This window comes from Bombina bombina, chromosome 6 (assembly GCF_027579735.1).
Source record: "Bombina bombina isolate aBomBom1 chromosome 6, aBomBom1.pri, whole genome shotgun sequence".
NCBI lineage: Eukaryota > Metazoa > Chordata > Amphibia > Anura > Bombinatoridae > Bombina > Bombina bombina.
Window position 1 is genome coordinate 719,294,604 of NC_069504.1, and position 26,905 is coordinate 719,321,508.

The following is a 26,905-nucleotide window of genomic DNA, read 5'->3' on the forward strand; positions in this document are numbered from 1 at the left end:
AGGGGCAGCAGATTAGGGGTACATAAGTATAACGTAGGTGGCGGTCGGCAGATTAGGGGTTAATTATTGTTGGTAGCTGGCGGCGACGTTGTGGGGGGCATATTAGGGGTTAATAAATATAATATAGGGGTCGGCGGTGTTAGGGGCAGCAGATTAGGGGTACATAAGTATAACGTAGGTGGCGGTCGGCAGATTAGGGGTTAAAAAAATTTAATCGAGTGGCGGCGATGTGGGGGGACCTCGGTTTAGGGGTACATAGGTAGTTTATGGGTGTTAGTGTACTTTAGAGCACAGTAGTTAAGAGCTTTATGAACCGGCGTTAGCCCAGAAAGCTCTTAACTACTGACTTTTTTCTGCGGCTGGAGTTTTGTCGTTAGAATTCTAACGCTCACTTCAGACACGACTCTAAATACCGGAGTTAGAAAGATCCCATTGAAAAGATAGGATACGCAACTGACGTAAGGGGATCTGCGGTATGGAAAAGTTGCGGCTGAAAAGTGAGCATTAGACCCTTTCCTGACTCCAAATACCGGCGGTAGCCTAAAACCAGCGTTAGGAGCCTCTAACGCTGGTTTTCACGGCTACCGCCAAACTCTAAATCTAGGCCTTAGAAAATTGCTAATAGGAGTAAATTAGAAAGTTGCTTAAAACTGCATGCTCTATCTGAATAGATTTGGTTTAGTATCCCTTTAATAGCAGCATAGAGAGGGACACGATCTATTTTACCTCAGTCAACAAGTGGTGGTTTTGTAAACTGCAATACCTTTAGATTACATGTTTGTGCTATAATTGGGAATGAATATTACAACCTTCTAACCAGAACACAAGAGGTGTGGACATCTACTAGATAAAGGTTGATTTTTGTGGTTGGGTTTGGGGTAATAGGGAATAAGGGTTACTTTTTGTTGCCATAATACATGTGGTCAAAGTTTGTTTTGCTATTTGTAACCCCTGTAAATTCAAAATCTGACAGGTAGAGCATACTTATACTATGGGCAATATTTATCAATCTGCGAATGGACAGGATTCACATGTGAACCTACCCGCATTTGATTGCAGATTGTGGGTCGCATTTGTTCACAATATTTAAAGGGACATGAAACCCAACCTTTTTCTTTTATGATTCAGATAGAGAATAAAATTTTAAACAACATTCCAATTTACTTTTAATCAACCGCCACTGGGAACCTATCCATGGACCCCTCCAAGGCGGGATGTTGTACCTTTCTTAATTTGGGAGGCTAAACTACCCCTTTACCTAGACGTAAATTGGAAAGTTGTTTAAAATTGCATGCTCTTTCTAAATCATGAATGAAAAAAAAATTGAGTTTAATGTCCCTTTAACATTGCACGGGCGAATGATTGTGCAATGCCGCCCCCTACCCTCACTCAACCAATGAATTGTGTGAAAGTAGGGCTTGTCAATCACCCCAGTTGAATGACTCGGGGGTTGATTTTCATCCACCAAATCCAAATTGGCTAGAGGGTGCAGGCTCAAATGTGCAAGCCTACAACCAATCAATGCATTCATCTCATGGTGAATCTTACCCTAAGCATCCTTGAGACCCAACTTATTAAGATATACGTTACCACTTTGCTTTACCTGTACCTGCATGCTCTATTAAAGGGACAGTCTACCATAGAATTGTTATTGTTTTAAAAGATAGATAATCCCTTTATTACCCATTTCCCAGTTTTGCATAACCAACACAGTTATATTAATATACTTTTTACCTCTGTGATTACCTTGTATCTAGGGACCTTCTTCCAGCCTTCTTCTGTAGAAGGTGTAAGAGGACAGGGTAAATGGGAGAAATGGCAGAAGAAAGATTTGTGCCTGTCTGTACCAGAGCCAGAAGGATCCCAAATCCTGAGTGAGAATGTGAAGTGGCAGCCTGACTGTGAGAGAGACCCGAGGGAGAGACCAATCTGTGCCAAAAGCAGCATGTGTGGGGTAGTAGGGTACAGGATACTACTTGAGGGACCCTCAAAGTGAATGTGAAAGATTGTGGCTGACAGAGACCCCAGTAACCCGAGTTGTGACCTATAAGCAGTCTGCACGGACTAGAGGACAGGGACTGACTCTGAATGAAGATCCAAATGGGAGAAACACAGAGAAGTGTATTCACACAGCACCACAGTCCCATTAATCACATACACTGGTAATAGTGCAGATTCAAAGTTCCCAGCAGATAGGCACCACAGTGGAGAAAATATGGGATTCATCTAGGCAACCTTCTACCAACCATAACAAGGAGAAGGAGTACAAGGAGAAGGGATTCTACTCAGGTGGAGGGGCACGATCACTGGTTAGTTAATTAACAGCAACCGGCAAAAACACTATGTGCAATTTGTCTGGGAATGGGGTTATCACATCAAGAGAGAGCTCCCTTTGATACGCACCTGGAATAGCTTGTATGCAACCTCCCTTTTCATCTCTTATTTGGGGGAGGTGTCATGAAGGCATCATGATTTTAGGCACAAGGGTTCCAAAGGATGTGTTTCCTTGTGTTTTTTTTCCTTAAAACACCAGAGTTCCTCATAAATAGTTATAAGCTTCACTAGAGATAACTGTATTGCCTAAAGTCAGTTTATTGCCTCAACCTGTCAACGCAGAGGGTGATAGAACATAGTCTCTCTATCCAGGCAATGGCCCGAAGCCAATTAAGGACTATTGTTGGTTCAAAATAGAATAAGATTTTATGTCTATTAGACCTTTCAGACAAAATAATCCTTATGACATCACAGGGGGATTACCTATCTGTTTATATGAACTAGATATACATAACAGAAGTTATAAGGTGTTCTATAATTTCAGCCAAGGATTAAGAGCTTTATGACATCCTAAGAGAGGGTGTGTACTCTGGCCCACTCTGGAAGGAGGTTTGGTAAAGAAATCTGATATCAGAGTTAAGTGTATATAACTTTGATTTCAACAATATGCCTTCGCTATTTTACATGGGAAACTATGCATAACAGTGTATCTGGTAATTTCCCTGGAAACAGAAGGACTATAAGACTTCTGGTAAAGTAACAGGTTTCTGTTAGTTCTCCTTTTTATTTAAAACAAAATGTTTGCTGTGTGTACATTGTTTGTTAACTTTTTTTTTTTTTATATATATATATACATGCACTGTGACTCCTTTTTGCCCATAATTAATGTTCATTTATTAAGTTTGCCTTTGTCTTATATTTGAACCACGTTACTGAAAGAGACTGGTATTTTTTAAGCACAGATTTTTTACCAAATTGGCTTTTTAGATTTTAATCTTTGCAGTAGGGGACAAAAAAACTAATAATTTTAAATATCCTTTTTTGGTGGCAGCATTTGGAGTTATAGATGCAGATAGGGGTAGTGATAAAATTGATTTTTTTTTACTTTTTGGAGTTAGGATAGTTTAGAAAGTGTTTTGTTAACCCTTTCATTCCAGCATCTCAGTCACAGCTTTTTTAGCCTACCAAAATACAGATGATGTAAAGATTTTCTATTGTGGGAATATTACATAGAACAGCAATCAAGATTATCTGTATATCTGACATCTGACTTTAGATATAGACACTGTATCTCGCAAATGGCAAGGTCCTAAGGAATGAACTTTTATTTGTACATAGTATCCACCGTTTAACTGGAATCCAGTCTTTATTCATAATAATTTTATACTGTATTTTTTGTTATGCAATTTCTTGGGAGACGTCCCCTTTAATGTTGTAATTTTGTTTCCTTGTCATCCTTTATGGTACATTAAATACATTATTAATCTATTAGAAGTCCTGGTCATTATACAATCTATCTCTCAGCTTTCAGTGGTATTTTTAGCTTTCCTAGCGCCCTTACTTTCCCTCTCACACTTGTTAAATTTTTCATTATAGTAGCTTGAAGGATCTGCTATTTAAGTAAAGGTGTTTAATACCCCTACACTAAGCGCACTACCATCACCCACTATCTCACACAAAAATATGAATATTCCACATTTCAATTTTCTTCCACATACTAAAATATGTTCTATTTATTCATAAATAAATATTTATATATATATATATATATATATATATATATATATATATATATGGTGTTATTTTGCACAAATATATATCTTAATATATATATATATATATATATATATATATAATTATATATAGGCATAGATATATACAGATATATATATAGGCATATCTATTTATAAATACTTAGAACATATGCTATGTGCAGAGCATAGGAATGTGAAATATTTACTGTAAATACATAGTTAAAACTTTTATTAAAAATGAATATTGCATGATTGTTTTTTTTCATGTTTTCATCTATTTAACTGCAAAGGTCTCCAATGTAGGATACGGTAATCATTCTAGCGTAAATCGCGATTGCACTCAAGCGTTTACTTGAGTGCAAGTTTACTACCAACTTGTAATGTGAGTGGTTAATCTGACACGCAAAAACACCCGCAATGTTATCAGTTAGCGCTCCACTCGTAATCTGGCCCTAAATTAACAGAAAATAAGTGCTCCAGGTGAGGCTCGAACTCACAACCTCGGCATTGCTCATCAAATACTGTCTTATAAGTACCGCGCGCTAACCGATTGCGCCACTGGAGCACATGCTGTATGACTGTTTATGCATTTAAAATATGAACATTCTATTGCACAGTGAAAAAAAACCCCTGAGAAATACATATACACCCCAAATTCCCAAGAGTTCCACAATGTGCATTTGACCACATTACAAGTGTTTAAATTCCCTATGTTTTCATGACTTATATTGCAGATATAATAATAGAATGTTTAGCTATGTATTCATTCAATTGCTAAATGTAATATTCGAATTCGAATGTCACATTCGAATTCAAAATAGTATTTCTAGTCTACAACTGTTTTGTATAAATGTAATATTCAAATTCAAAATAGTATTTCTAGTCTATCAACATTCTATTATGTAAATTGAATTTCTACAATAACATTCGTTCTAACATTCGAATTCGAATATAAACACATTCGCCCATCCCTACCTGGGAGATTTCAAAACTTGTATTCTAAAGTTAAGATTTTTACATAAAAAGCAAGGTCAAGAGTAATGTTATGTTGTATTATGTTGAAGAAAGCCTGGGAGCATACAGAAAATATATTTATTTTAGAGATAGATAAATTAGATATTAGAAGTAAAAAGTTGCTATTTTTAAAGGAGATCAGAATTTGTTCTATGGGACAGATAATTCTGGCTATAATAAATTTACATTAAAGGGATACTAAACCCAATTTTTTTGTTTCATGATTCGGACAAAAAAAGCAATTTTAAGCAACTTTCTAATTGACTCCTATTATTAATTTGTATTCTTTCTCTTGCTATCTTTATTTGAAAAGCAGGAATGAAAGCTTAGGAGCCGGCCCATTTTAGGTTTAGCACCTGGGTAGTGCTTGCGGATTGGTGGCTAAATGTAGCCATCAATCAGCAAGTGCTTTCCTGGGTTCTGAACCAAAAATGGGTCGTCTCCTAAGTTTTCATTCCTGCTTTTTCAAATAAAGATGCCGAAAGAACTAACGCCTACATTTAGAGTTCTGCGGCCAAAGGGGTGCGTAGCTAACGATGGCTTTTTTCTGGCCGCACCTTTTAAATACCGCTGGTATTGAGCGTTCACAGAATGGCTGCGTTAGGCTCCAAAAAAGGAGCGTAGAGCATATTTAACGCAACTTCAACTCTCGATACCAGCGGTACTTACGGACGCGGCCAGCTTCAAAAACGTGCTCTTGAACGATTCCCCCATAGAAAACAATGGGGCTGTTTGAGCCGAAAAAAACCTAACACCTGCAAAAAAAGCCGCGTTCAGCTCCTAACGCAGCCCCATTGTTTTCTATGGGGAAACACTTCCTACGTCTGCACCTAACACTCTAACATATACCCCGAGTCTAAACACCCCTAACCTTACACTTATTAATCCCTATTCTGCCGCCCCCGCTATCGCTGACCCCTGCATATTATTATTAACCCCTAATCTGCCGCTCCGTAAACCGCCGCTACTTACATTATCCCTATGTACCCCTAATCTGCTGCCCCTAACACCGCCGACCCCTATATTATATTAATTAACCCCTAATCTGTCCCCCACAACGTCGCCTCCACCTGCCTACACTTATTAGCCCCTAATCTGCCGAGCGGACCGCACCGCTATTATAATAAAGTTATTAACCCCTAATCCGCCTCACTAACCCTATAATAAATAGTATTAACCCCTAATCTGCCCTCCCTAACATCGCCGACACCTAACTTCAAACATTAACCCCTAATCTGCCGACTGGAGCTCACCGCTATTCTAATAAATGTATTAACCAATAAAGCTAAGTCTAACCCTAATACTAACACCCCCCTAAGTTAAATATAATTTAAATCTAACGAAATTAATTAACTCTTATTAAATAAATTATTCCTATTTAAAGCTAAATACCTACCTGTAAAATAAATCCTAATATAGCTACAATATAAATTATAATTATATTATAGCTATTTTAGGATTTATATTTATTTTACAGGAAACTTTGTATTTATTTTAACCAGGTACAATAGCTATTAAATAGTTAAGAACTATTTAATAGCTAAAATAGTTAAAATAATTACAAAATTACCTGTAAAATAAATCCTAACCTAAGTTACAATTAAACCTAACACTACACTATCAATAAATACAATACCTACAATTACCTACAATTAAACCTAACACTACACTATCAATACATTAATTAAATACAATATATACAAATAAATACAATGAAATAAACTAACTAAAGTACAAAAAATAAAAAAGAACTAAGTTACAAAAAATAAAAAAATATTTACAAACATCAGAAAAATATTACAACAATTTTAAACTAATTACACCTACTCTAAGCCCCCTAATAAAATAACAAAGCCCCCCAAAATAAAAAAATGCCCTACCCTATTCTAAATTACAAAAGTTCAAAGCTCTTTTACCTTACCAGCCCTGAACAGGGCCCTTTGCGGAGCATGCCCCAAAGAATTCAGCTCTTTTGCCTGTAAAAAAAACACATACAATACCCCCCCAACATTACAACCCACCACCCACATACCCCTAATCTAACCCAAACCCCCCCTTAAATAAACCTAACACTAAGCCCCTGAAGATCTTCCTACCTTATCTTCACCATACCAGGTTCATCGATCGATCCAGAAGAGCTCCTCCGATGTCTTGATCCAAGCCCAAGCGGGGGGCTGAAGATGTCCATGATCCGGCTGAAGTCTTCATCCAAGCGGGAGCTGAAGAGGTCCATGATCCGGCTGAAGTCTTCTATCAACGGCATCTTCAATCTTCTTTCTTCCGGAGCCATCATCTTCCAGCCGACGCGGAACATCCTCTTCTCCCGACGCCTACTCGCCGAATGACGGTTCCTTTAAATGACGTCATCCAAGATGGCGTCGTCGAATTCCGATTGGCTGATAAGATTCTATCAGCCAATCGGAATTAAGGTAGGAAAATTCTGATTGGCTGATGGAATCAGCCAATCAGATTGAGCTCGCATTCTATTGGCTGATCGGAACAGCCAATAGAATGCGAGCTCAATCTGATTGGCTGATCGGATCAGCCAATCGGATTGAACTTCAATCTGATTGGCTGATTCCATCAGCCAATCAGAATTTTCCTACCTTAATTCCGATTCGGCTGATAGAATCCGATCAGCCAATCGGAATTCGACGGACGCCATCTTGGATGACGTCATTTAAAGGAACCGTCATTCGGCGAGTAGGCGTCGGGAGAAGAGGATGTTCCGCGTCGGCTGGAAGATGATGGCTCCGGAAGAAAGAAGATTGAAGATGCCGTTGATAGAAGACTTCAGCCGGATCATGGACCTCTTCAGCTCCCGCTTGGATGAAGACTTCATCCGGATCATGGACATCTTCAGCCCCCCGCTTGGGCTTGGATCAAGACATCGGAGGAGCTCTTCTGCATCGATCGGTGAACCTGGTATGGTGAAGATAAGGTAGCAAGATCTTCAGGGGCTTAGTGTTAGGTTTATTTAAGGGGGGTTTGGGTTAGATTAGGGGTATGAGGGTGGTGGGTTGTAATGTTGGGGGGGGGGTATTGTATGTTTTTTTTTACAGGCAAAAGAGCTGAATTCTTTGGGGCATGCCCCGCAAAGGGCCCTATTCAGGGCTGGTAAGGTAAAAGAGCTTTGAACTTTTGTAATTTAGAATAGGGTAGGGCATTTTTTTATTTTGGGGGGCTTTGTTATTTTATTAGGGGGCTTAGAGTAGGTGTAATTAGTTTTAAAATTGTTGTAATATTTTTCTAATGTTTGTAAATATTTTTTTATTTTTTGTAACTTAGTTCTTTTTTATTTTTTGTACTTTAGTTAGTTTATTTCATTGTATTTATTTGTAGGAATTGTATTTAATTAATTTATTGATAGTGTAGTGTTAGGTTTAATTGTAGATAATTGTAGGTATTGTATTTAATTAATTTATTGATAGTGTAGTGTTAGGTTTAATTGTAGGTAATTGTAGGTATTTTATTTAATTAATTTTATTGATAGTGTAGTGTTAGGTTTAATTGTAATTTAGGTTAGGATTTATTTTACAGGTAATTTTGTAATTATTTTAACTAGGTAACTATTTAAATAGTTATTAACTATTTAATAGCTATTGTACCTGGTTTAAATAATTACAAAGTTGCCTGTAAAATAAATATTAATCCTAAAATAGCTATAATATAATTATAATTTATATTGTAGCTATATTAGGGTTTATTTTACAGGTAAGTATTTAGCTTTAAATAGGAATAATTTATTTAATAAGAGTTAATTTATTTCGTTAGATTTAAAATTATTTAATTTAGGGGGGGTGTTAGTGTTAGGGTTAGACTTAGCTTTAGGGGTCAATACATTTATTACAGTAGCGGCGAGATTCGGTCGGCAGATTAGGGGTTAATAATTGAAGTTAGGTGTCGGCGATGTTAGGGAGGGCAGATTAGGGGTTAATACTATTTATTATAGGGTTATTGAGGCGGGAGTGAGGCGGATTAGGGGTTAATAACTTTATTATAGTAGCGGTGAGGACTCCGCTCGGCAGATTAGGGGTTATAAGTGTAGGCAGGTTGCAGGCGACGTTGAGCGGGGCAGATTAGGGAGTTAATAAATATAATATAGTGGTCGGCGGTGTTAGGGGGCAGCAGATTAGGGGTACATAGCTATAATGTAGGTAGCGGCGCTTTGCGGCTCGGCCAGATTAGGGGTTAATTATTTAGGATTTTGTCGTTAGATTTCTAACGCTCTCTTCAGCCACGACTCTAAATACCGGAGTTAGAAAGATCCCATTGAAAAGATAGGATACGCAATTGACGTAACGGGATCTGCGGTATGGAAAAGTTGCGGCTGGAAAGTGAGCGTTAGACCCTTTCCTGACTGACTCCAAATACGGCGGTAGCCTAAAACCAGCGTTAGGAGCCTCTAACGCTGGTTTTGACGGCTACCGCCAAACTCTAAATCTAGGCCTTAGAAAATTGATAATAGGAGTAAATTAGAAAGTTGCTTAAAACTGCATGCTCTATCTGAATAGATTGGGTTTAGTATCCCTTTAATAGCAGCATAGAGAGGGACACAATCTATTTTACCTCAGTCAACAAGTGGTGGTTTTGTAAACTGCAATACCTTTAGATTACATGTTTGTGCTATAATTGGGAATAAATATTACAACCTTCTAACAAGAACACAAGAGGTGTGGACATCTGCTAGATAAAGGTTGATTTTTGTGGTTGGGTTTGGGGTAATAGGGAATAAGGGTTACTTTTTGTTGCCATAATCATTGTTATAATATACATGTGGTCAAAGTTTGTTTTGCTATTTGTAACCCCTGTAAATTCAAAATCTGACAGGTAGAGCATACTTATACTATGGGCAATATTTATCAATCTGCGAATGGACAGGATTCACATGTGAACCTACCCGCATTTGATTGCAGATTGTGGGTCGCATTTGTTCACAATATTTAAAGGGACATGAAACCCAACCTTTTTCTTTTATGATTCAGATAGAGAATAAAATTTTAAACAACATTCCAATTTACTTTTAATCAACCGCCACTGGGAACCTATCCATGGACCCCTCCACGGCAGGATGTTGTACCTTTCTTAATTTGGGAGGCTAAACTACCCCTTTACCTAGACGTAAATTGGAAAGTTGTTTAAAATTGCATGCTCTTTCTAAATCATGAATGAAAAAAAATTGAGTTTAATGTCCCTTTAACATTGCACGGGCGAATGCTTGTGCAATGCCGCCCCCTACCCTCACTCAACCAATGAATTGTGTGAAAGTAGGGCTTGTCAATCACCCCAGTTGAATGACTCGGGGGTTGATTTTCATCCACCAAATCCAAATTGGCTAGAGGGTGCAGGCTCAAATGTGCAAGCCTACAACCAATCAATGCATTCATCTCATGGTGAATCTTACCCTAAGCATCCTTGAGACCCAACTTATTAAGATATACGTTACCACTTTGCTTTACCTGTACCTGCATGCTCTATTAAAGGGATAGTCTACCATAGAATTGTTATTGTTTTAAAAGATAGATAATCCCTTTATTACCCATTTCCCAGTTTTGCATAACCAACACAGTTATATTAATATACTTTGTACCTCTATGATTACCTTGTATCTAGGAACCTTCTTCCAGCCTTCTTCTGTAGAAGGTGTAAGAGGACAGGGTAAATGGGAGAAATGGCAGAAGAAAGATTTGTGCCTGTCTGTAATAGAGCCAGAAGGATCCCAAATCCTGAGTGAGAATGTGAAGTGGCAGCCTGACTGTGAGAGAGACCCGAGGTAGAGACCAATCTGTGCCAAAAGCAGCATGTGTGGGGTAGTAGGGTACAGGATACTACTTGAGGGACCCTCAAAGTGAATGTGTAAGATTGTGGCTGACAGAGACCCCAGTAACCCGAGTTGTGACCTATAAGCAGTCTGCACGGACTAGAGGACAGGGACTGACTCAGAATGAAGATCCAAATGGGAGAAACACAGAGAAGCGTATTCACACAGCACCACAGTCCCATTAATCACATACACTGGTAATAGTGCAGATTCAAAGTTCCCAGCAGATAGGCACCACAGTGGAGAAAATAGGGGATTCATCTAGGCAACCTTCTACCAACCATAACAAGGAGAAGGAGTACAAGGAGAAGGGATTCTACTCAGGTGGAGGGGCACGATCACTGGTTAGTTAATCAACAGCAACCATCATGCTAAAGGGTCAGAGGGTGTGAAAGGAAACTGGGCACCACAGACACACCTGTAACAGGGTGTGATGTATATTTCACAGACCAAGCAAATTGAGTAACATTTTTTAATTAAGGGCCTCATGATGGCAAAAACACTATGTGCAATTTGTCTGGGAATGGGGTTATCACATCAAGAGAGAGCTCCCTTTGATACGCACCTGGAATAGCTTGTATGCAACCTCCCTTTTCATCTTTTATTTGGGGGAGGTGTCATGAAGGCATCATTTAGGCACAAGGGTTCTAAAGGATGTGTTTCCTTGTGTTTTTTTCCCTTAAAACACCAGAGTTCCTCATAAATAGTTATAAGCTTCACTAGAGATAACTGTATTGCCTAAGGTCAGTTTATTGCCTCAACCTGTCAACGCAGAGGGTGATAGAACATAGTCTCTCTATCCAGGCAATGGCCCAAAGCCAATTAAGGACTATTGTTGGTTCAAATTAGAATAAGATTTTATGTCTATTAGACCTTTCAGACAAAATAATCCTTATGACATCACAGGGGGATTGCATATCTGTTTACATGAACTAGATATACATAACAGAAGTTATAAGGTGTTCTATAATTTCAGCCAAGTATTAAGAGCTTTATGACATCCTAAGAGAGGGTGGGTACTTCCCTGGCCCACTCTGGAAGGAGGTTTGGTAAAGAAATCTGATATCAGAGTTAAGTGTAATATAACTTTGATTTCAACAATATACCTTTGCTATTTTACATGGGAAACTATGCATAACAGTGTATCTGGTAATTTCCCTGGAAACAGAAGACTATAAGACTTCTGGTAAAGTAACAGGTTTCTGTTAGTTCTCCTTTTTATTTAAAAAAAATGTTTGCTGTGTGTACATTGTTTGTTAACCTTTTTTTTTATATATACATGCACTGGGACTCCTTTTTGCCCATAATTAATGTTCCTTTATTAAGTTTGCCTTTGTCTTATATTTGAACCACGTTACTGAAAGAGACTGGTATTTTTTAAGACAGATTTTTTTACCAAATTGGCTTTTTAGATTTTAATCTTTGCAGTAGGGGACAAAAAAACTAATAATTTTAAATATCCTTTTTGGTGGCAGCATTTGGGGTTATAGATGCAGATAGGGGTGGTGATAAAATTGTTTTTTTTTTACTTTTTGGAGTTAGGATAGTTTAGAAAGTGTTTTGTTAACCCTTTCATTCCAGCATCTCAGTCACAGCCTTGCCTGTACAGTCTGATCAGGAGTGGTTGTATGTCACAGACCACTTGGAAAAGGCAAGTTAAAATTTATTGTAGAAGAGACAAGTTACCATTTATTTTGATGAGGCTAATCTTCCTAAATTTGTATTAGATTTAATTGTTGGACAACTGTTTATTGTTTTGACAATATAACCAAAAGATTTATAGAAAGAAAGATACAATTAAATTAACATTTCAAAATATAATGCTAAGAACCAGATTACAAGTGGAGCGTTATTTAATGCTCCTGCTCAAGCGCTAATAGCGCTAGAAGTAAGCTTTTTGTGTGGGTCGGGTTGAGCTTGTATTATGAGTTGAAAGTAAACTGTTTTCTCTTGTGCGCTAGCCGGACGAGCGCAAGAAGCGGAACTTAGAATATTGCGCATGCATTAACCTATTCCCCCATAGGAGTCAATGGAGTAAAAACACCCAACTCACGCGAAAACCAGATCCCATATTCTCAAGTGCGCTAACCACACATGAAAATATGAATATTTCACATTTCAATGTTCTTCACATACCAAAATATGTTCTATTTATTCATAAATAAATATTTCTATATATATATATATATATATATATAAATATATGGTGTTATTTTGCACAAATATATATCTTAAACTCTATATATACAGTATATATATATATATATATATATATATATATATATATATATATATATATATATATATATAATTATATATAGGTATAGATATATACAGATATATATATATATATATATAGGCATATCTATTTATAAATACTTAGAACATATTATGCTATGTGCAGAGCATAGGAATGTGAAATAACATAATTTATGCTTACCTGATAAATTTATTTCTCTTGTAGTGTATCCAGTCCACGGATCATCCATTACTTGTGGGATATTCTCCTTCCCAACAGGAAGTTGCAAGAGGATCACCCACAGCAGAGCTGCTATATAGCTCCTCCCCTAACTGTCATATCCAGTCATTCGACCGAAAACAAACAGAGAAAGGAGAAACCATAGGGTGCAGTGGTGACTGTAGTTTAATTAAAATTTAGACCTGCCTTAAAAGGACATGGTGGGCCGTGGACTGGATACACTACAAGAGAAATAAATTTATCAGGTAAGCATAAATTATGTTTTCTCTTGTTAAGTGTATCCAGTCCACGGATCATCCATTACTTGTGGGATACCAATACCAAAGCTAAAGTACACGGATGATGGGAGGGACAAGGCAGGATTAAGCGGGAGGGACAAGGCAGGATTAAGCGGAAGGAACCACTGCCCAAAGAACCTTTCTCCCAAAAACAGCCTCCGAAGAAGCAAAAGTATCAAATTTGTAAAATTTTGAAAAAGTGTGAAACGAAGACCAAGTCGCAGCCTTGCAAATCTGTTCAACAGAGGCCTCATTTTTGAAGGCCCATGTGGAAGCCACAGCTCTAGTAGAATGAGCTGTAATCCTTTCAGGGAGCTGCTGTCCAGCAGTCTCATAGGCTAGGCGTATTACGCTCCAAAGCCAAAAGGACAGAGAGGTTGCCGAAGCTTTTTGACCTCTCCTCTGTCCAGAGTAAAAAACAAACAGGGAAGATGTTTGATGAAAATCCTTAGTAGCTTGTAAGTAAAACTTCAAGGCACGGACTACGTCCAGATTATGTAAAAGACGTTCCTTCTTTGAAGAAGGATTAGGACACAATGATGGAACAACAATCTCTTGATTGATATTCTTGTTAGAAACCACCTTAGGTAAAAACCCAGGTTTGGTACGCAAAACTACCTTATCTGCATGAAAAATCAGATAAGGAGAATCACATTGTAAGGCAGATAGCTCAGAGACTCTCCGAGCCGAGGAAATAGCCAACAAAAACAGAACTTTCCAAGATAAAAGTTTAATATCAATGGAATGAAGGGGTTCAAACAGAACTCCTTGAAGAACTTTAAGAACCAAGTTTAAGCTCCACGGAGGAGCAACAGGTTTAAACACAGGCTTAATTCTAAGCAAAGCCTGGCAAAATGCCTGAACGTCTGGAACCTCTGCCAGACGCTTGTGCAAAAGAATAGACAGAGCAGAAATCTGTCCCTTTAAGGAACTAGCTGATAATCCTTTATCCAAGCCCTCTTGGAGAAAAGACAATATTCTAGGAATCCTAACCTTACTCCATGAGTAATTCTTGGATTCACACCAATAAGGATATTTACTCCATATCTTGTGGTAGATTTTCCTGGTAACAGGCTTTCGTGCCTGTATTAAGGTATCAATGACTGACTCGGAGAAGCCACGCTTTGATAGAATCAAGCGTTCAATCTCCATGCAGTCAGTCTCAGAGAAATTAGATTTGGATGATTGAAAGGACCTTGTATCAGAAGGTCCTGTCTTAGAGGCAGAGTCCATGGTGGAAAGGATGACATGTCCACTAGGTCTGCATACCAAGTCCTGCGTGGCCACGCAGGTGCTATCAGAATCACTGATGCTCTCTCCTGTTTGATTTTGGGAATCAGTCGAGGGAGCAGAGGAAACGGTGGAAACACATAAGCCAGGTTGAAGAACCAAGGTGCTGCTAGAGCATCTATCAGCGTCGCTTCTGGGTCCCTGGACCTGGATCCGTAACAAGGGAGCTTGGCGTTCTGGCGAGACGCCATAAGATCCAACTCTGGTTTGCCCCAACGATGAATCAATTGAGCAAACACCTCCGGATGGAGTTCCCACTCCCCCGGATGGAAAGTCTGACGACTTAGAAAATCCGCCTCCCAGTTCTCCACGCCTGGGATATGGATTGCTGACAGGTGGCAAGAGTGGGACTCTGCCCAGCGAATTATTTTTGAGACTTCTAACATCGCTAGGGAACTCCTGGTTCCCCCTTGATGGTTGATGTAAGCCACAGTCGTGATGTTGTCTGACTGAAATCTGATGAACCTCAGTGTTGCTAACTGAGGCCAAGCCAGAAGAGCATTGAATATCGCTCTTAACTCCAGAATATTTATTGGAAGGAGTTTCTCCTCCTGAGTCCACGATCCCTGTGCCTTCAGGGAGTTCCAGACTGCACCCCAACCTAGAAGGCTGGCATCTGTTGTTACAATTGTCCAATCTGGCCTGCGAAAGGTCATACCCTTGGACAGGTGGACCCGAGACAACCACCAGAGAAGAGAATCTCTGGTCTCTTGATCCAGATTTAGCAGAGGGGACAAATCTGTGTAATCCCCATTCCACTGACTAAGCATGCATAATTGCAGCGGTCTGAGATGTAGGCGCGCAAATGGCACTATGTCCATTGCCGCTACCATTAAGCCGATTACCTCCATACACTGAGCCACCGAAGGGCGCGGAATGGAGTGAAGAACACGGCAAGCATTTAGAAGTTTTGATAACCTGGACTCCGTCAGGTAAATTTTAATTTCTACAGAATCTATAAGAGTCCCTAAGAAGGAGACTCTTGTGAGTGGGGATAGAGAACTCTTTTCCTCGTTCACTTTCCACCCGTGCGACCTCAGAAATGCCAGAACTATCTCTGTATGAGACTTGGCAACTTGAAAGTTTGACGCCTGTATCAGGATGTCGTCTAGATACGGAACTACCTCTATGCCTCCCGGTCTTAGAAACGCCAGAAGTGATCCCAGAACCTTTGTAAAAATTCTCGGGGCTGTAGCCAACCCGAAGGGAAGAGCTACAAATTGGTAATGCCTGTCTAGAAAGCAAACCTTAGAAACCGATGATGGTCTTTGTGAATCGGTATGTGAAGGTAGGCATCCTTTAGGTCCACTGTGGTCATGTACTGACCCTCTTGGATCATGGGTAGGATGGTCCGAATAGTTTCCATTTTGAAAGATGGAACTCTGAGGAATTTGTTTAAGATCTTTAGATCCAAAATTGGTCTGAAGGTTCCCTCTTTTTTGGGAACCTCAAACAGATTTGAATAAAAACCCTGTCCTTGTTCCGTCCGCGGAACTGGATGGATCACTCCCATAATTAGGAGGTCTTGCACACAGCGTAGGAATGCCTCTTTCTTTATCTGATTTGCAGATAGCCTTGAAAGATGAAATCTCCCTTGTGGAGGGGAAGCTTTGAAGTCCAGAAGATATCCCTGAGATATGATCTTGAACATCTCTTGCCCATGCCTGGGCGAAGAGAGAAAGTCTGCCCCCTACTAGATCCATCGCCGGATAGGGGGCCATTCCTTCATGCTGTCTTAGAGGCAGCAGCAGGCTTTCTGGACTGCTTGCCTTTGTTGCAGGACTGGTTAGGTTTCCAGGCCTGCTTAGATTGAGCAAAAGTTCCCTCTTGCTTTGAAGCGGAGGAAGTTGATGCTGCACCTGCCTTGAAATTTCGAAAGGCACGAAAATTAGACAGTTTGGCCTTTGCTTTGGCCCTGTCCTGAGGAAGGGTATGACCCTTACCTCCAGTAATGTCAGCAATAATTTCCTTCAAACCAGGCCCGAATAAGGTCTGCCCCTTGAAAGGAATGTTGAGTAATTTAGACTTCGAAGTCACGTCAGCTGACCAGGATTTAAGCCATAGCGCCCTACGCGCCTGGATGGCGAATCCGGAATTCTTAGCCGTTAGTTTAGTCAAATGAACAATGGCATCAGAAACAAATGAGTTAGCTAGCTTAAGTGTTCTAAGCTTGTCAATATTTTCAGTCAATGGAGCTGTATGGATGGCCTCTTCCAGGGCCTCAAACCAGAATGCCGCCGCGGCAGTGACAGGCGCTATGCATGCAAAGGGGCTGTAAAATAAAACCTTGTTGAATAAACATTTTCTTAAGGTAACCCTCCAACTTTTTATCCATTGGATCTGAAAAAGCACAACTGTCCTCAACCGGGATAGTGGTACGCTTTGCTAAAGTAGAAACTGCTCCCTCCACCTTAGGGACCGTCTGCCATAAGTCCCGTGTAGTGGCGTCTATTGGAAACATTTTTCTAAATATAGGAGGTGGGGAAAAAGGCACACCCGGTCTATCCCACTCCTTGCTAATAATTTCTGTAAGCCTTTTAGGTATAGGAAAAACATCAGTACACACCGGCACCGCATAGTATTTATCCAGCCTACACAATTTATCTGGTACTGCAACTGTGTTACAGTCATTCAGAGCAGCTAATACCTCCCCAAGCAATACACGGAGGTTCTCAAGCTTAAATTTAAAATTAGAAATCTCTGAATCAGGTTTCCCCGAATCAGAGACGTCACCCACAGACTGAAGCTCTCCGTCCTCATGATCTGCATATTGTGACGCAGTATCAGACATGGCCCTTACAGCATCTGCGCGCTCTGTATTTCTCCTAACCCCAGAGCAATTGCGCTTGCCTCTTAATTCAGGCAACCTGGATAATACCTCTGACAGGGTATTATTCATGATTGCAGCCATGTCCTGGAAGGTAATCGCTATGGGCGTCCCTGATGCAATTGGCGCCATATTAGCGTGCATCCCCTGAGCGGGAGGCGAAGGGTTTGACACATGGGGAGAGTTAGTCGGCATAACTTCCCCCTCGTCAGAATCTTCTGGTGATATTTCTTTTATAGTTAAAGACTGATCTTTACTGTTTAAGGTGAAATCAATACATTTAGTACACATTCTCCTATGGGGCTCCACCATGGCTTTCAAACATAATGAACAAGTTGTTTCCTCTGTGTCAGACATGTTTAAACAGACTAGCAATGAGACTAGCAAGCTTGGAAAACACTTTAAACAAGTTTACAAGCAATATAAAAAACGTTACTGCACCTTTAAGAAACACAAATTTTTGCCAAAATTTGAAATAACAGTGAAAAAAGGCAGTTACACTAACAAAATTTTTACAGTGTATGTAACAAGTTAGCAGAGCATTGCACCCACTTGCAAATGGATGATTAACCCCTTAATACCAAACACAGAATAATAACTGACAAAAACGTTTTTTTTTTTTTGTTTTTGTTTTTTTTTTAAATAGTCACAACAACTGCCACAGCTCTACTGTGGCTTTTTACCTCCCTCAAAAACGACTTTGAAGCCTTTTGAGCCCTCCAGAGATATCCTGGATTATGCAGGAAGAAGCTGGATGTCTGTGTCTGTAATTTTTGCTGCACAAAAAAACCCCTCCCACTCATATTACAACAGTGGAAAGTCAGGAAACTGTTACTAGGCAGAATTCAAGCCAGCCATGTGGAAAAAAACTAGGCCCCAATAAGTTTTATCACCAAACATATATAAAAACAATTAAACATGCCAGCAAACGTTTTATATTACATTTTTATAAGAGTATGTATCTCTATTAATACGCCCGATACCAGTAGCTCTCACTGCATTTAAGGCTTTACTTACATTATTTCAGTATCAGCAGCATTTTCTAGCAAATTCCATCCCTAGAAATATATTAACTGCACATACCTTATTGCAGGAAAACCTGCACGCCATTCCCTCTCTGAAGTTACCTCACTCCTCAGAATATGTGAGAACAGCCATGGATCTTAGTTACTTCTGCTAAGATCATAGAAAACGCAGGCAGATTCTTCTTCTAAATACTGCCTGAGATAAACAGTACACTCCGGTACCATTTAAAAATAGCAAACTTTTGATTGAAGAATAAACTAAGTATAAAACACCACACTCCTCTTACGACCTCCATCTTGGTTGAGGCTTGCAAGAGAATGACTGGATATGACAGTTAGGGGAGGAGCTATATAGCAGCTCTGCTGTGGGTGATCCTCTTGCAACTTCCTGTTGGGAAGGAGAATATCCCACAAGTAATGGATGATCCGTGGACTGGATACACTTAACAAGAGAAATTTACAGTAAATACATAGTTAAAACTTTTATTAAAAATGAATATCGCATGAATGTTTTTTTCATGTTTTCATCTATTTAACTGCAAAGGTCTCCAATGCAGGAAGCGGTAATCATTCTAGCGTAAATCGCGATTGCACTCAAGCGTTTACTTGAGTGCAAGTTTACTACCAACTTGTAATATGAGTGGTTAACCTGACATGAAAAAACACCTGCAATGTATCAGTTAGCGCTCCACTCGTAATCTGGCCCTAAATTAACAGAAAATAAGTGCTCCAGGTGAGGCTCGAACTCAAAACCTCGGCATTGCTCATCAAATACTGTCTTATAAGTACCGCGCGCTAACCGATTGCGCCACTGGAGCACATGCTGTATGCCCTTTTATGCATTTAAAATGCGAACATTCTATTGCACAGTGGAAAAAAACTCCTCAGAAATATATTTACACCCCAAATTCCCAAGAGTTCCACAATGTGCATTTGACCACATTAAAAGTGTTTAAATTCTCTATGTTTTCATGACTTATATTGCAGATATAATAATAAAATGTTTAGCTATGTATTCATTCAATTTCGAAATGTAATATTCGAATTTGAATGTGACATTCGAATTCGAAATAGTATTTCTAGTCTACAACTGTGTTTTATAAATGTAATATTCAAATTCAAAATAGTATTACACATTCGCCTATCCCTACTTGGGAGATTTCAAAACTTGTAAGTTAAGATTTTTACATAAAAAGCAAGGTCAAGAGTAATGTTATGTTGTATTATGTCCAAGAAAGCCTGGGAGCATACAGAAAATATATTTATTTTAGAGATAGATAAATTAGATATTAGAAGTAAAAAGTTGCTATTTTTAAAGGAGATCAGAATGTGTTCTATGAGACAGATAATTTTGGCTATAATAAATTTACATTAAAGGGATACTAAACCCAATTTTTTTGTTTCATGATTCAGACAGAACAAGCAATTTTAAGCAACTTTCTAATTGACTCCTATTATTAATTTGTATTCTTTCTCTTGCTATCTTTATTTGAAAAGCAGGAATGAAAGCTTAGGAGCCAGCCCATTTTAGGTTTAGCACCTGGGTAGCACTTGCTGATTGGTGGCTAAATGTAGCCACCAATCAGCAAGTGCTATCCTGGGTTCTGAACCAAAAATGGGTAGGCTCCTACGTTTTCATTCCTGCTTTTTCAAATAAAGATACCGAAAGAACTTAGAAAATTGCTAATAGGAGTAAAACAAAATTTATGCTTACCTGATAAATTTATTTCTCTTGTGGTGTATCCAGTCCACGGATTCATCCATTACTTGTGGGATATTCTCCTTCCCAACAGGAAGCTGCAAGAGGATCACCCACAGCAGAGCTGTCTATATAGCTCCTCCCCTAACTGTCACCTCCCAGTCATTCGACCGAAGACAAGCAAGAGAAAGGAGAAACTATAGGGTGCAGTGGTGACTATAGTTTAAAAATAAAAAACACCTGCCTTAAAATGACAGGGCGGGCCGTGGACTGGATACACCACAAGAGAAATAAATTTATCAGGTAAGCATAAATTTTGTTTTCTCTTGTAAGGTGTATCCAGTCCACGGATTCATCCATTACTTGTGGGATACCAATACCAAAGCTATAGGACACGGATGAAGGGAGGGACAAGGCAGGCGCTTAAACGGAAGGCACCACTGCCTGTAAGACCTTTCTCCCAAAAATAGCCTCCGAAGAAGCAAATTTGTAGAATTTAGAAAAAGTATGAAGCTAAGACCAAGTCGCCGCCTTACAAATCTGTTCAACAGAAGCCTCATTTTTACAAGCCCATGTGGAAGCCACCGCTCTAGTGGAATGAGCTGTAATTCTTTCAGGAGGCTGCTGGTCAGCAGTCTCATAAGCTAAGCGGATTATACTTCTTAACCAAAAAGACAGAGAAGTTGCTGAAGCCTTTTGGCCTTTCCTCTGTCCAGAGTAGACAACAAACAATGCAGATGTTTGACGAAAATCTTTAGTAGCTTGTAAATAAAACTTTAAAGCACGAACCACGTCAAGATTGTGTAATAGATGTTCCTTCTTTGGCGTTCTGACGAGACGCCATGAGATCCAGTTCTGGTTTGCCCCATAGTTGAATCAGCTGGGCAAATACCTCCGGATGGAGCTCCCACTCCCCCGGATGAAAAGTCTGCCGACTTAAAAAATCCGCCTCCCAGTTCTCTACTCCTGGGATATGGATAGCTGAGAGATGGCAAGAGTGAACCTCTGCCCATAGACTTATCTTTGAATCCTCCAACATTGCCAGGGGGCTCCTTGTTCCCCCCTGATGGTTGATATAGGCTACAGTCATGATGTTGTCCGACTGAAATCTGATGAACCTGACTGCAGCTAGCTGAGGCCAAGCCTGAAGAGCATTGAATATCGCTCTTAGTTCCAGAATGTTTATCGGAAGGAGTGCCTCCTCCTGAGTCCATGAGCCCTGAGCCTTCAGGGAGTTCCAGACTGCACCCCAGCCCAGAAGGCTGGCATCTGTTGTTACTATAGTCCAATCTGGCCTGAGGAAGCTCATCCCCTTGGACAGATGGACCTGACATAGCCACCAGAGAATAGAATCACTGGTTTCTTGATCCAGAATTAGTAGAGGGGACAAATCTGTGTAATCCCCATTCCACTTACTGAGCATGCAAAGTTGCAGCAGTCTGAGATGTAGGCGGGCAAACGGTACTATGTCCATTGCCGCTACCATTAAACCGATTACTTCCATACACTGAGCCACTGAAGGACGAGAAGTGGAATAAAGAACATTTCTACCGAATCTATCAGAGTCCCTAGGAATGAAACTTTTGTTAGAGGTGATAGAGAACTCTTTTCTTCGTTCACCTTCCACCCATGGGACCTCAGGAATGCCAGAACAATGTCCGTATGGGACCTGGCGATTTGAAAAGTCGACGCCTGTATCAGAATGTCGTCTAAATAAGGGGCTACTGCTATACCCCGCGGCCTTAGGACCGCTAGGAGGGACCCTGTAAAGATTCTTGGTGCCGTGGCCAACCTGAAGGGAAGAGCCACAAACTGGTAGTGCCTGTCTAGAAAGGCAAACCTGAGAAAAAGATGATGATCTTTGTGTATCGGGATGTGAAGATAAGCATCCTTTAAGTCTACGGTAGTCATATATTGACCCTCCTGGATCATAGGAAGGATGGTTCGAATAGTCTCCATCTTGAATGATGGGAGTCTGAGAAATTTGTTTAAGATCTTGAGATCTAAGATTGGTCTGAATGTTCCCTCTTTCTTGGGAACTAAAAACAGATTTGAATAGAAGCCCTGCCACTGTTCCTCCTGCGGAACTGGGTGGATCACTCCCATAACTAGGAGGTCTTGAACACAATGTAAGAATGCCTCTCTCTTTATCTGGTTTGCAGATAAATGTGAGAGATGAAATCTCCCTTTTGGGGGAGAGGTTTTGAATTCCAGAAGATAACCCTTGGACACACTTTCCAATGCCCAGGGATCCTGGACATCTCTTGCCCAAGCCTGGGCGAAGAGAGAGAGTCTGCCCCCTACTAGATCTGTTTCCGGATCGGGGGCTGCTCCTTCATGCTGTCTTAGAGGCAGCAGCAGGCTTTTTGGCCTGTTTCCCCTTGTTCCAAGCCTGGTTAGGTCTCCAGATCGGCTTAGACTGGGCAAAAGTTCCCTCTTGTTTTGTGCTAGAGGAAGTTGAAGCTGCGCCACTCTTGAAGTTTCGAAAGGGCCGAAAACTAGACTGTTTGGTCCTTAATTTGTTGGACCTGTCTTGAGGAAGGGCGTGACCTTTTCCTCCAGTGATGTCAGAAATGATCTCCTTCAGTACAGGCCCGAATAGGGTCTGTCCTTTGAAGGGAATGTTGAGAAGTTTAGACTTTGAAGTCACGTCAGCTGACCAGGATTTAAGCCATAGCGCCCTACGCGCCTGAATAGCAAAACCTGAATTTTTAGCCGTTAGCTTGGTTAAATGAACAACGTTATCAGAAACAAATGAATTGGCTAGCTTAAAGGCCTTAGGCTTGTCAATAATATCTTCCAACGGGGTTTCAACCTGTAGAGCCTCCTCTAGAGACTCAAACCAGAAAGCCGCAGCAGCAGTGACTGGGGCAATGCATGCAAGAGGCTGGAGAATAAAACCTTGTTGAATAAAAATTTTCTTAAGGTAACCCTCTAATATTTTATCCATTGGATCTAGAAAAGCACAACTGTCCTCGACAGGGATAGTGGTACGCTTAGCTAGAGTAACTGCTCCCTCCACCTTAGGGACCGTCTGCCACAAGTCCCGTGTAGCGGCGTGTATAGGAAACATCTTTTTAAAAACAGGAAGGGGAGAGAACGGTACACCTGGTCTATCCCATTCCTTAGTAATAATTTCAGAAAACCTCTTAGAGATTGGAAAAACATCAGTGTAAGTAGGTACTGTATAGTATTTATCCAATCTACATAATTTCTCTGGGACTACAATAGCGTCACAGTCATCCAGAGTTGCTAAGACCTCCCTGAGCAATATGCAGAGGTGTTCAAGCTTAAATTTAAATGTAGACATATCAGAATCAGGTTGAAGTATCTTCCCTGAATCAGAAAAATCACCCACAGATTGAAGCTCCCCTGCTTCAGCTTCAGTACATTGTGAGGGTGTATCAGACATAGCCACTAAAGCGTCAGAGAGCTCTGTATTTATTCTAGTCCCAGAGCTGTCTCGCTTTCCTTGCAATCCTGGCAGTTTAGATAATAATGAACATATAATGAACAATGAGTTTCCTCTATGTCAGACATGTTTAAACAGACTAGCAATGAGACCAGCAAGCTTGTAAAACACTTTAATAACTGTGAACAAGCAAAAAATTAAAACGGTACTGTGCCTTTAAGAGAAAAAAACAAACACATAAACTGCAAAACAGTGAAAAAAGCAGTAAATTCTACAAAATTTTTACAGTGTGTATAATCCTGGCAGTTTAGATAATACCTCTGTAAGGGTATGATTCATAACTGCCGCCATAACTTGTAAGGTATATGAAATGGGCGCGCTAGATGTACTTGGCGTCCCCTGAGCGGGAGTTATAGGTTCTGACACGTGGGGATAGTTAGACGGCATAACTTCCTCCTTGTCAATTTCTTCTGGTGATAAATTTTTTAAAGCCAGAATATGGTCTTTGCAATCTATAGTAAAATCAGTGCATTTGGTACACATTCTAAGAGGGGGTTTCACAATGGCTTCTAAACATAATGAACAATGAGTTTCCTCTATGTCAGACATGTTTAAACAGACTAGCAATGAGACCAGCAAGCTTGGAAAACACTTAAATAACTGTGAACAAGCAAAAAATAAAAACGGTACTGTGCCTTTAAGAGAAAAAAACAAACACATAAACTGCAAAACAGTGAAAAAAGCAGTAAATTCTACGAAATTTTTACAGTGTGTATAATAGACAGAAATAGCATTGCACCCACTTGCAAATGGATGATTAACCCCTTAGTTTCAAAACCGGATCAAAAAAACGATATAGCCGTTTTTAAACAGTCACAACCAACTGCCACAGCTCTACTGTGGCTCCTACCTGCCCATACAACGACTTTGGATGGCACAAAAACCCTGTAGAGGGGTCCTATATGTCAGGGGACTCCTTCAGGGAAGCTGGATGTCTCAAGCTGCAAAAACTACTGCGCAATTAAGGCGCGAAAATAGGCCCCTCCCAACATGTACTCACAGTGAGAGGGCCTTAAAAAACTATCCCTAGGCAAAATCTAGTCAGCCATGTGGAAAAACTGGGCCCCAGAATAAAGTTTTATCACCATTTGTAGTAAACGTTTATATACATCAAGCAAACGTTATATCTATTAAGTAATGAGAATAAAAAACAAAAATATTACCCTTTACAGCAAGAATGATACCAGTCGTTATTAAATCACTGTAATCAGGCTTACCTTAAATAAATCAGGTATTTTCAGCATTTTCTAGCTTATCATCTCTCTAGAAAAATTTAAAACTGCACATACCTCAGAGCAGGAGACCCTGCACGCTATTCCCCCAGCTGAAGTTACCCATCTCTTCAGTTATGTGTGAGAACAGCAGTGGACCTTAGTTAGAAACTGATAAGATCATCAAAAAACTTCAGGCAGACTCTTCTTAACCTCTCTGCCAGAAGCCAAAATAGTACAACTCCGGTACCATTTGAAAATAATAAACTTTTGATTGAAGATAAACTACAGTAATTCACCACATCTCTCTAGCTACTTCCCTTGTCGAAAGCTGCAAGAGAATGACTGGGAGGTGGCAGTTAGGGGAGGAGCTATATAGACAGCTCTGCTGTGGGTGATCCTCTTGCAGCTTCCTGTTGGGAAGGAGAATATCCCACAAGTAATGGATGAATCTGTGGACTGGATACACCTTACAAGAGAAATTAGAAAGTTGCTTAAAACTGCATGCTCTATCTGAATAGATTTGGTTTAGTATCCCTTTAATAGCAGCATAGAGAGGGACACAATCTATTTTTCCTCAGTCAACAAGTGGTGGTTTTGTAAACTGCAATACCTTTAGATTACATGTTTGTGCTATAATTGGGAATGAATATTACAACCTTCTAACCAGAACACAAGAGGTGTGGACATCTGCTAGATAAAGGTTGATTTTTGTGGTTGGGTTTGGGGTAATAGGGAATAAGGGTTACTTTTTGTTGCCATAATCATTGTTATAATATACATGTGGTCAAAGTTTGTTTTGCTATTTGTAACCCCTGTAAATTCAAAATCTGACAGGTAGAGCATACTTATACTATGGGCAATATTTATCTATCTGCGAATGGACAGGATTCACATGTGAACCTACCCGCATTTGATTGCAGATTGTGGGTCGCATTTGTTCACAATATTTAAAGGGACATGAAACCCAACCATTTTCTTTTATGATTCAGATAGAGAATAAAATTTTAAACAACATTCCAATTTACTTTTAATCAACCGCCACTGGGAACCTATCCATGGACCCCTCCACGGCGGGATGTTGTACCTTTCTTAATTTGGGAGGCTAAACTACCCCTTTACCTAGACGTAAATTGGAAAGTTGTTTAAAATTGCATGCTCTTTCTAAATCACGAATGCTTGTGCAATGCCACCCCCTACCCTCACTCAACCAATGAATTGTGTGAAAGTAGGGCTTGTCAATCACCCCAGTTGAATGACTCGGGGGTTGATTTTCATCCACCAAATCCAAATTGGCTAGAGGGTGCAGGCTCAAATGTGCAAGCCTACAACCAATCAATCTCATGGTGAATCTTACCCTAAGCATCCTTGAGACCCAACTTATTAAGATATACGTTACCACTTTGCTTTACCTGTACCTGCATGCTCTATTAAAGGGACAGTCTACCATAGAATTGTTATTGTTTTAAAAGATAGATAATCCCTTTATTACCCATTTCTCAGTTTTGCATAACCAACACAGTTATATTAATATACTTTTTACCTCTGTGATTACCTTGTATCTAGGAACCTTCTTCCAGCCCCCTAATCACATGACTGATTGTTTATTATCTATTGTCTTAAACTTAGCATTGTTTTGTGCTAAATCTTAACTAACCCCCTGTGCCTGAATACAGTGTTATCTATGGAAAAGTGAAAGACCTATTTAGGGATGTAACAAGTTAAGGGTTCATTTTTGAAAGGATGGAGAAAATGGGATTG

The 26,905-nt window shown here is 39.8% G+C and overlaps 2 non-coding genes across 2 annotated transcripts; both read right to left on the bottom strand.

Moving 5' to 3' along the window:
• Window positions 1–4,500: 4,500 nt before the first annotated feature.
• Window positions 4,501–4,593, bottom strand: TRNAI-UAU (transfer RNA isoleucine (anticodon UAU)). Its single transcript is given in 2 exon segments — window positions 4,501–4,536; window positions 4,556–4,593. It is a non-coding gene; the product is annotated as a tRNA-Ile (tRNA).
• Window positions 4,594–19,487: 14,894 nt separating this feature from the next.
• On the bottom strand, window positions 19,488–19,580 carry TRNAI-UAU (transfer RNA isoleucine (anticodon UAU)). Its single transcript is given in 2 exon segments — window positions 19,488–19,523; window positions 19,543–19,580. It is a non-coding gene; the product is annotated as a tRNA-Ile (tRNA).
• Window positions 19,581–26,905: the final 7,325 nt, after the last annotated feature.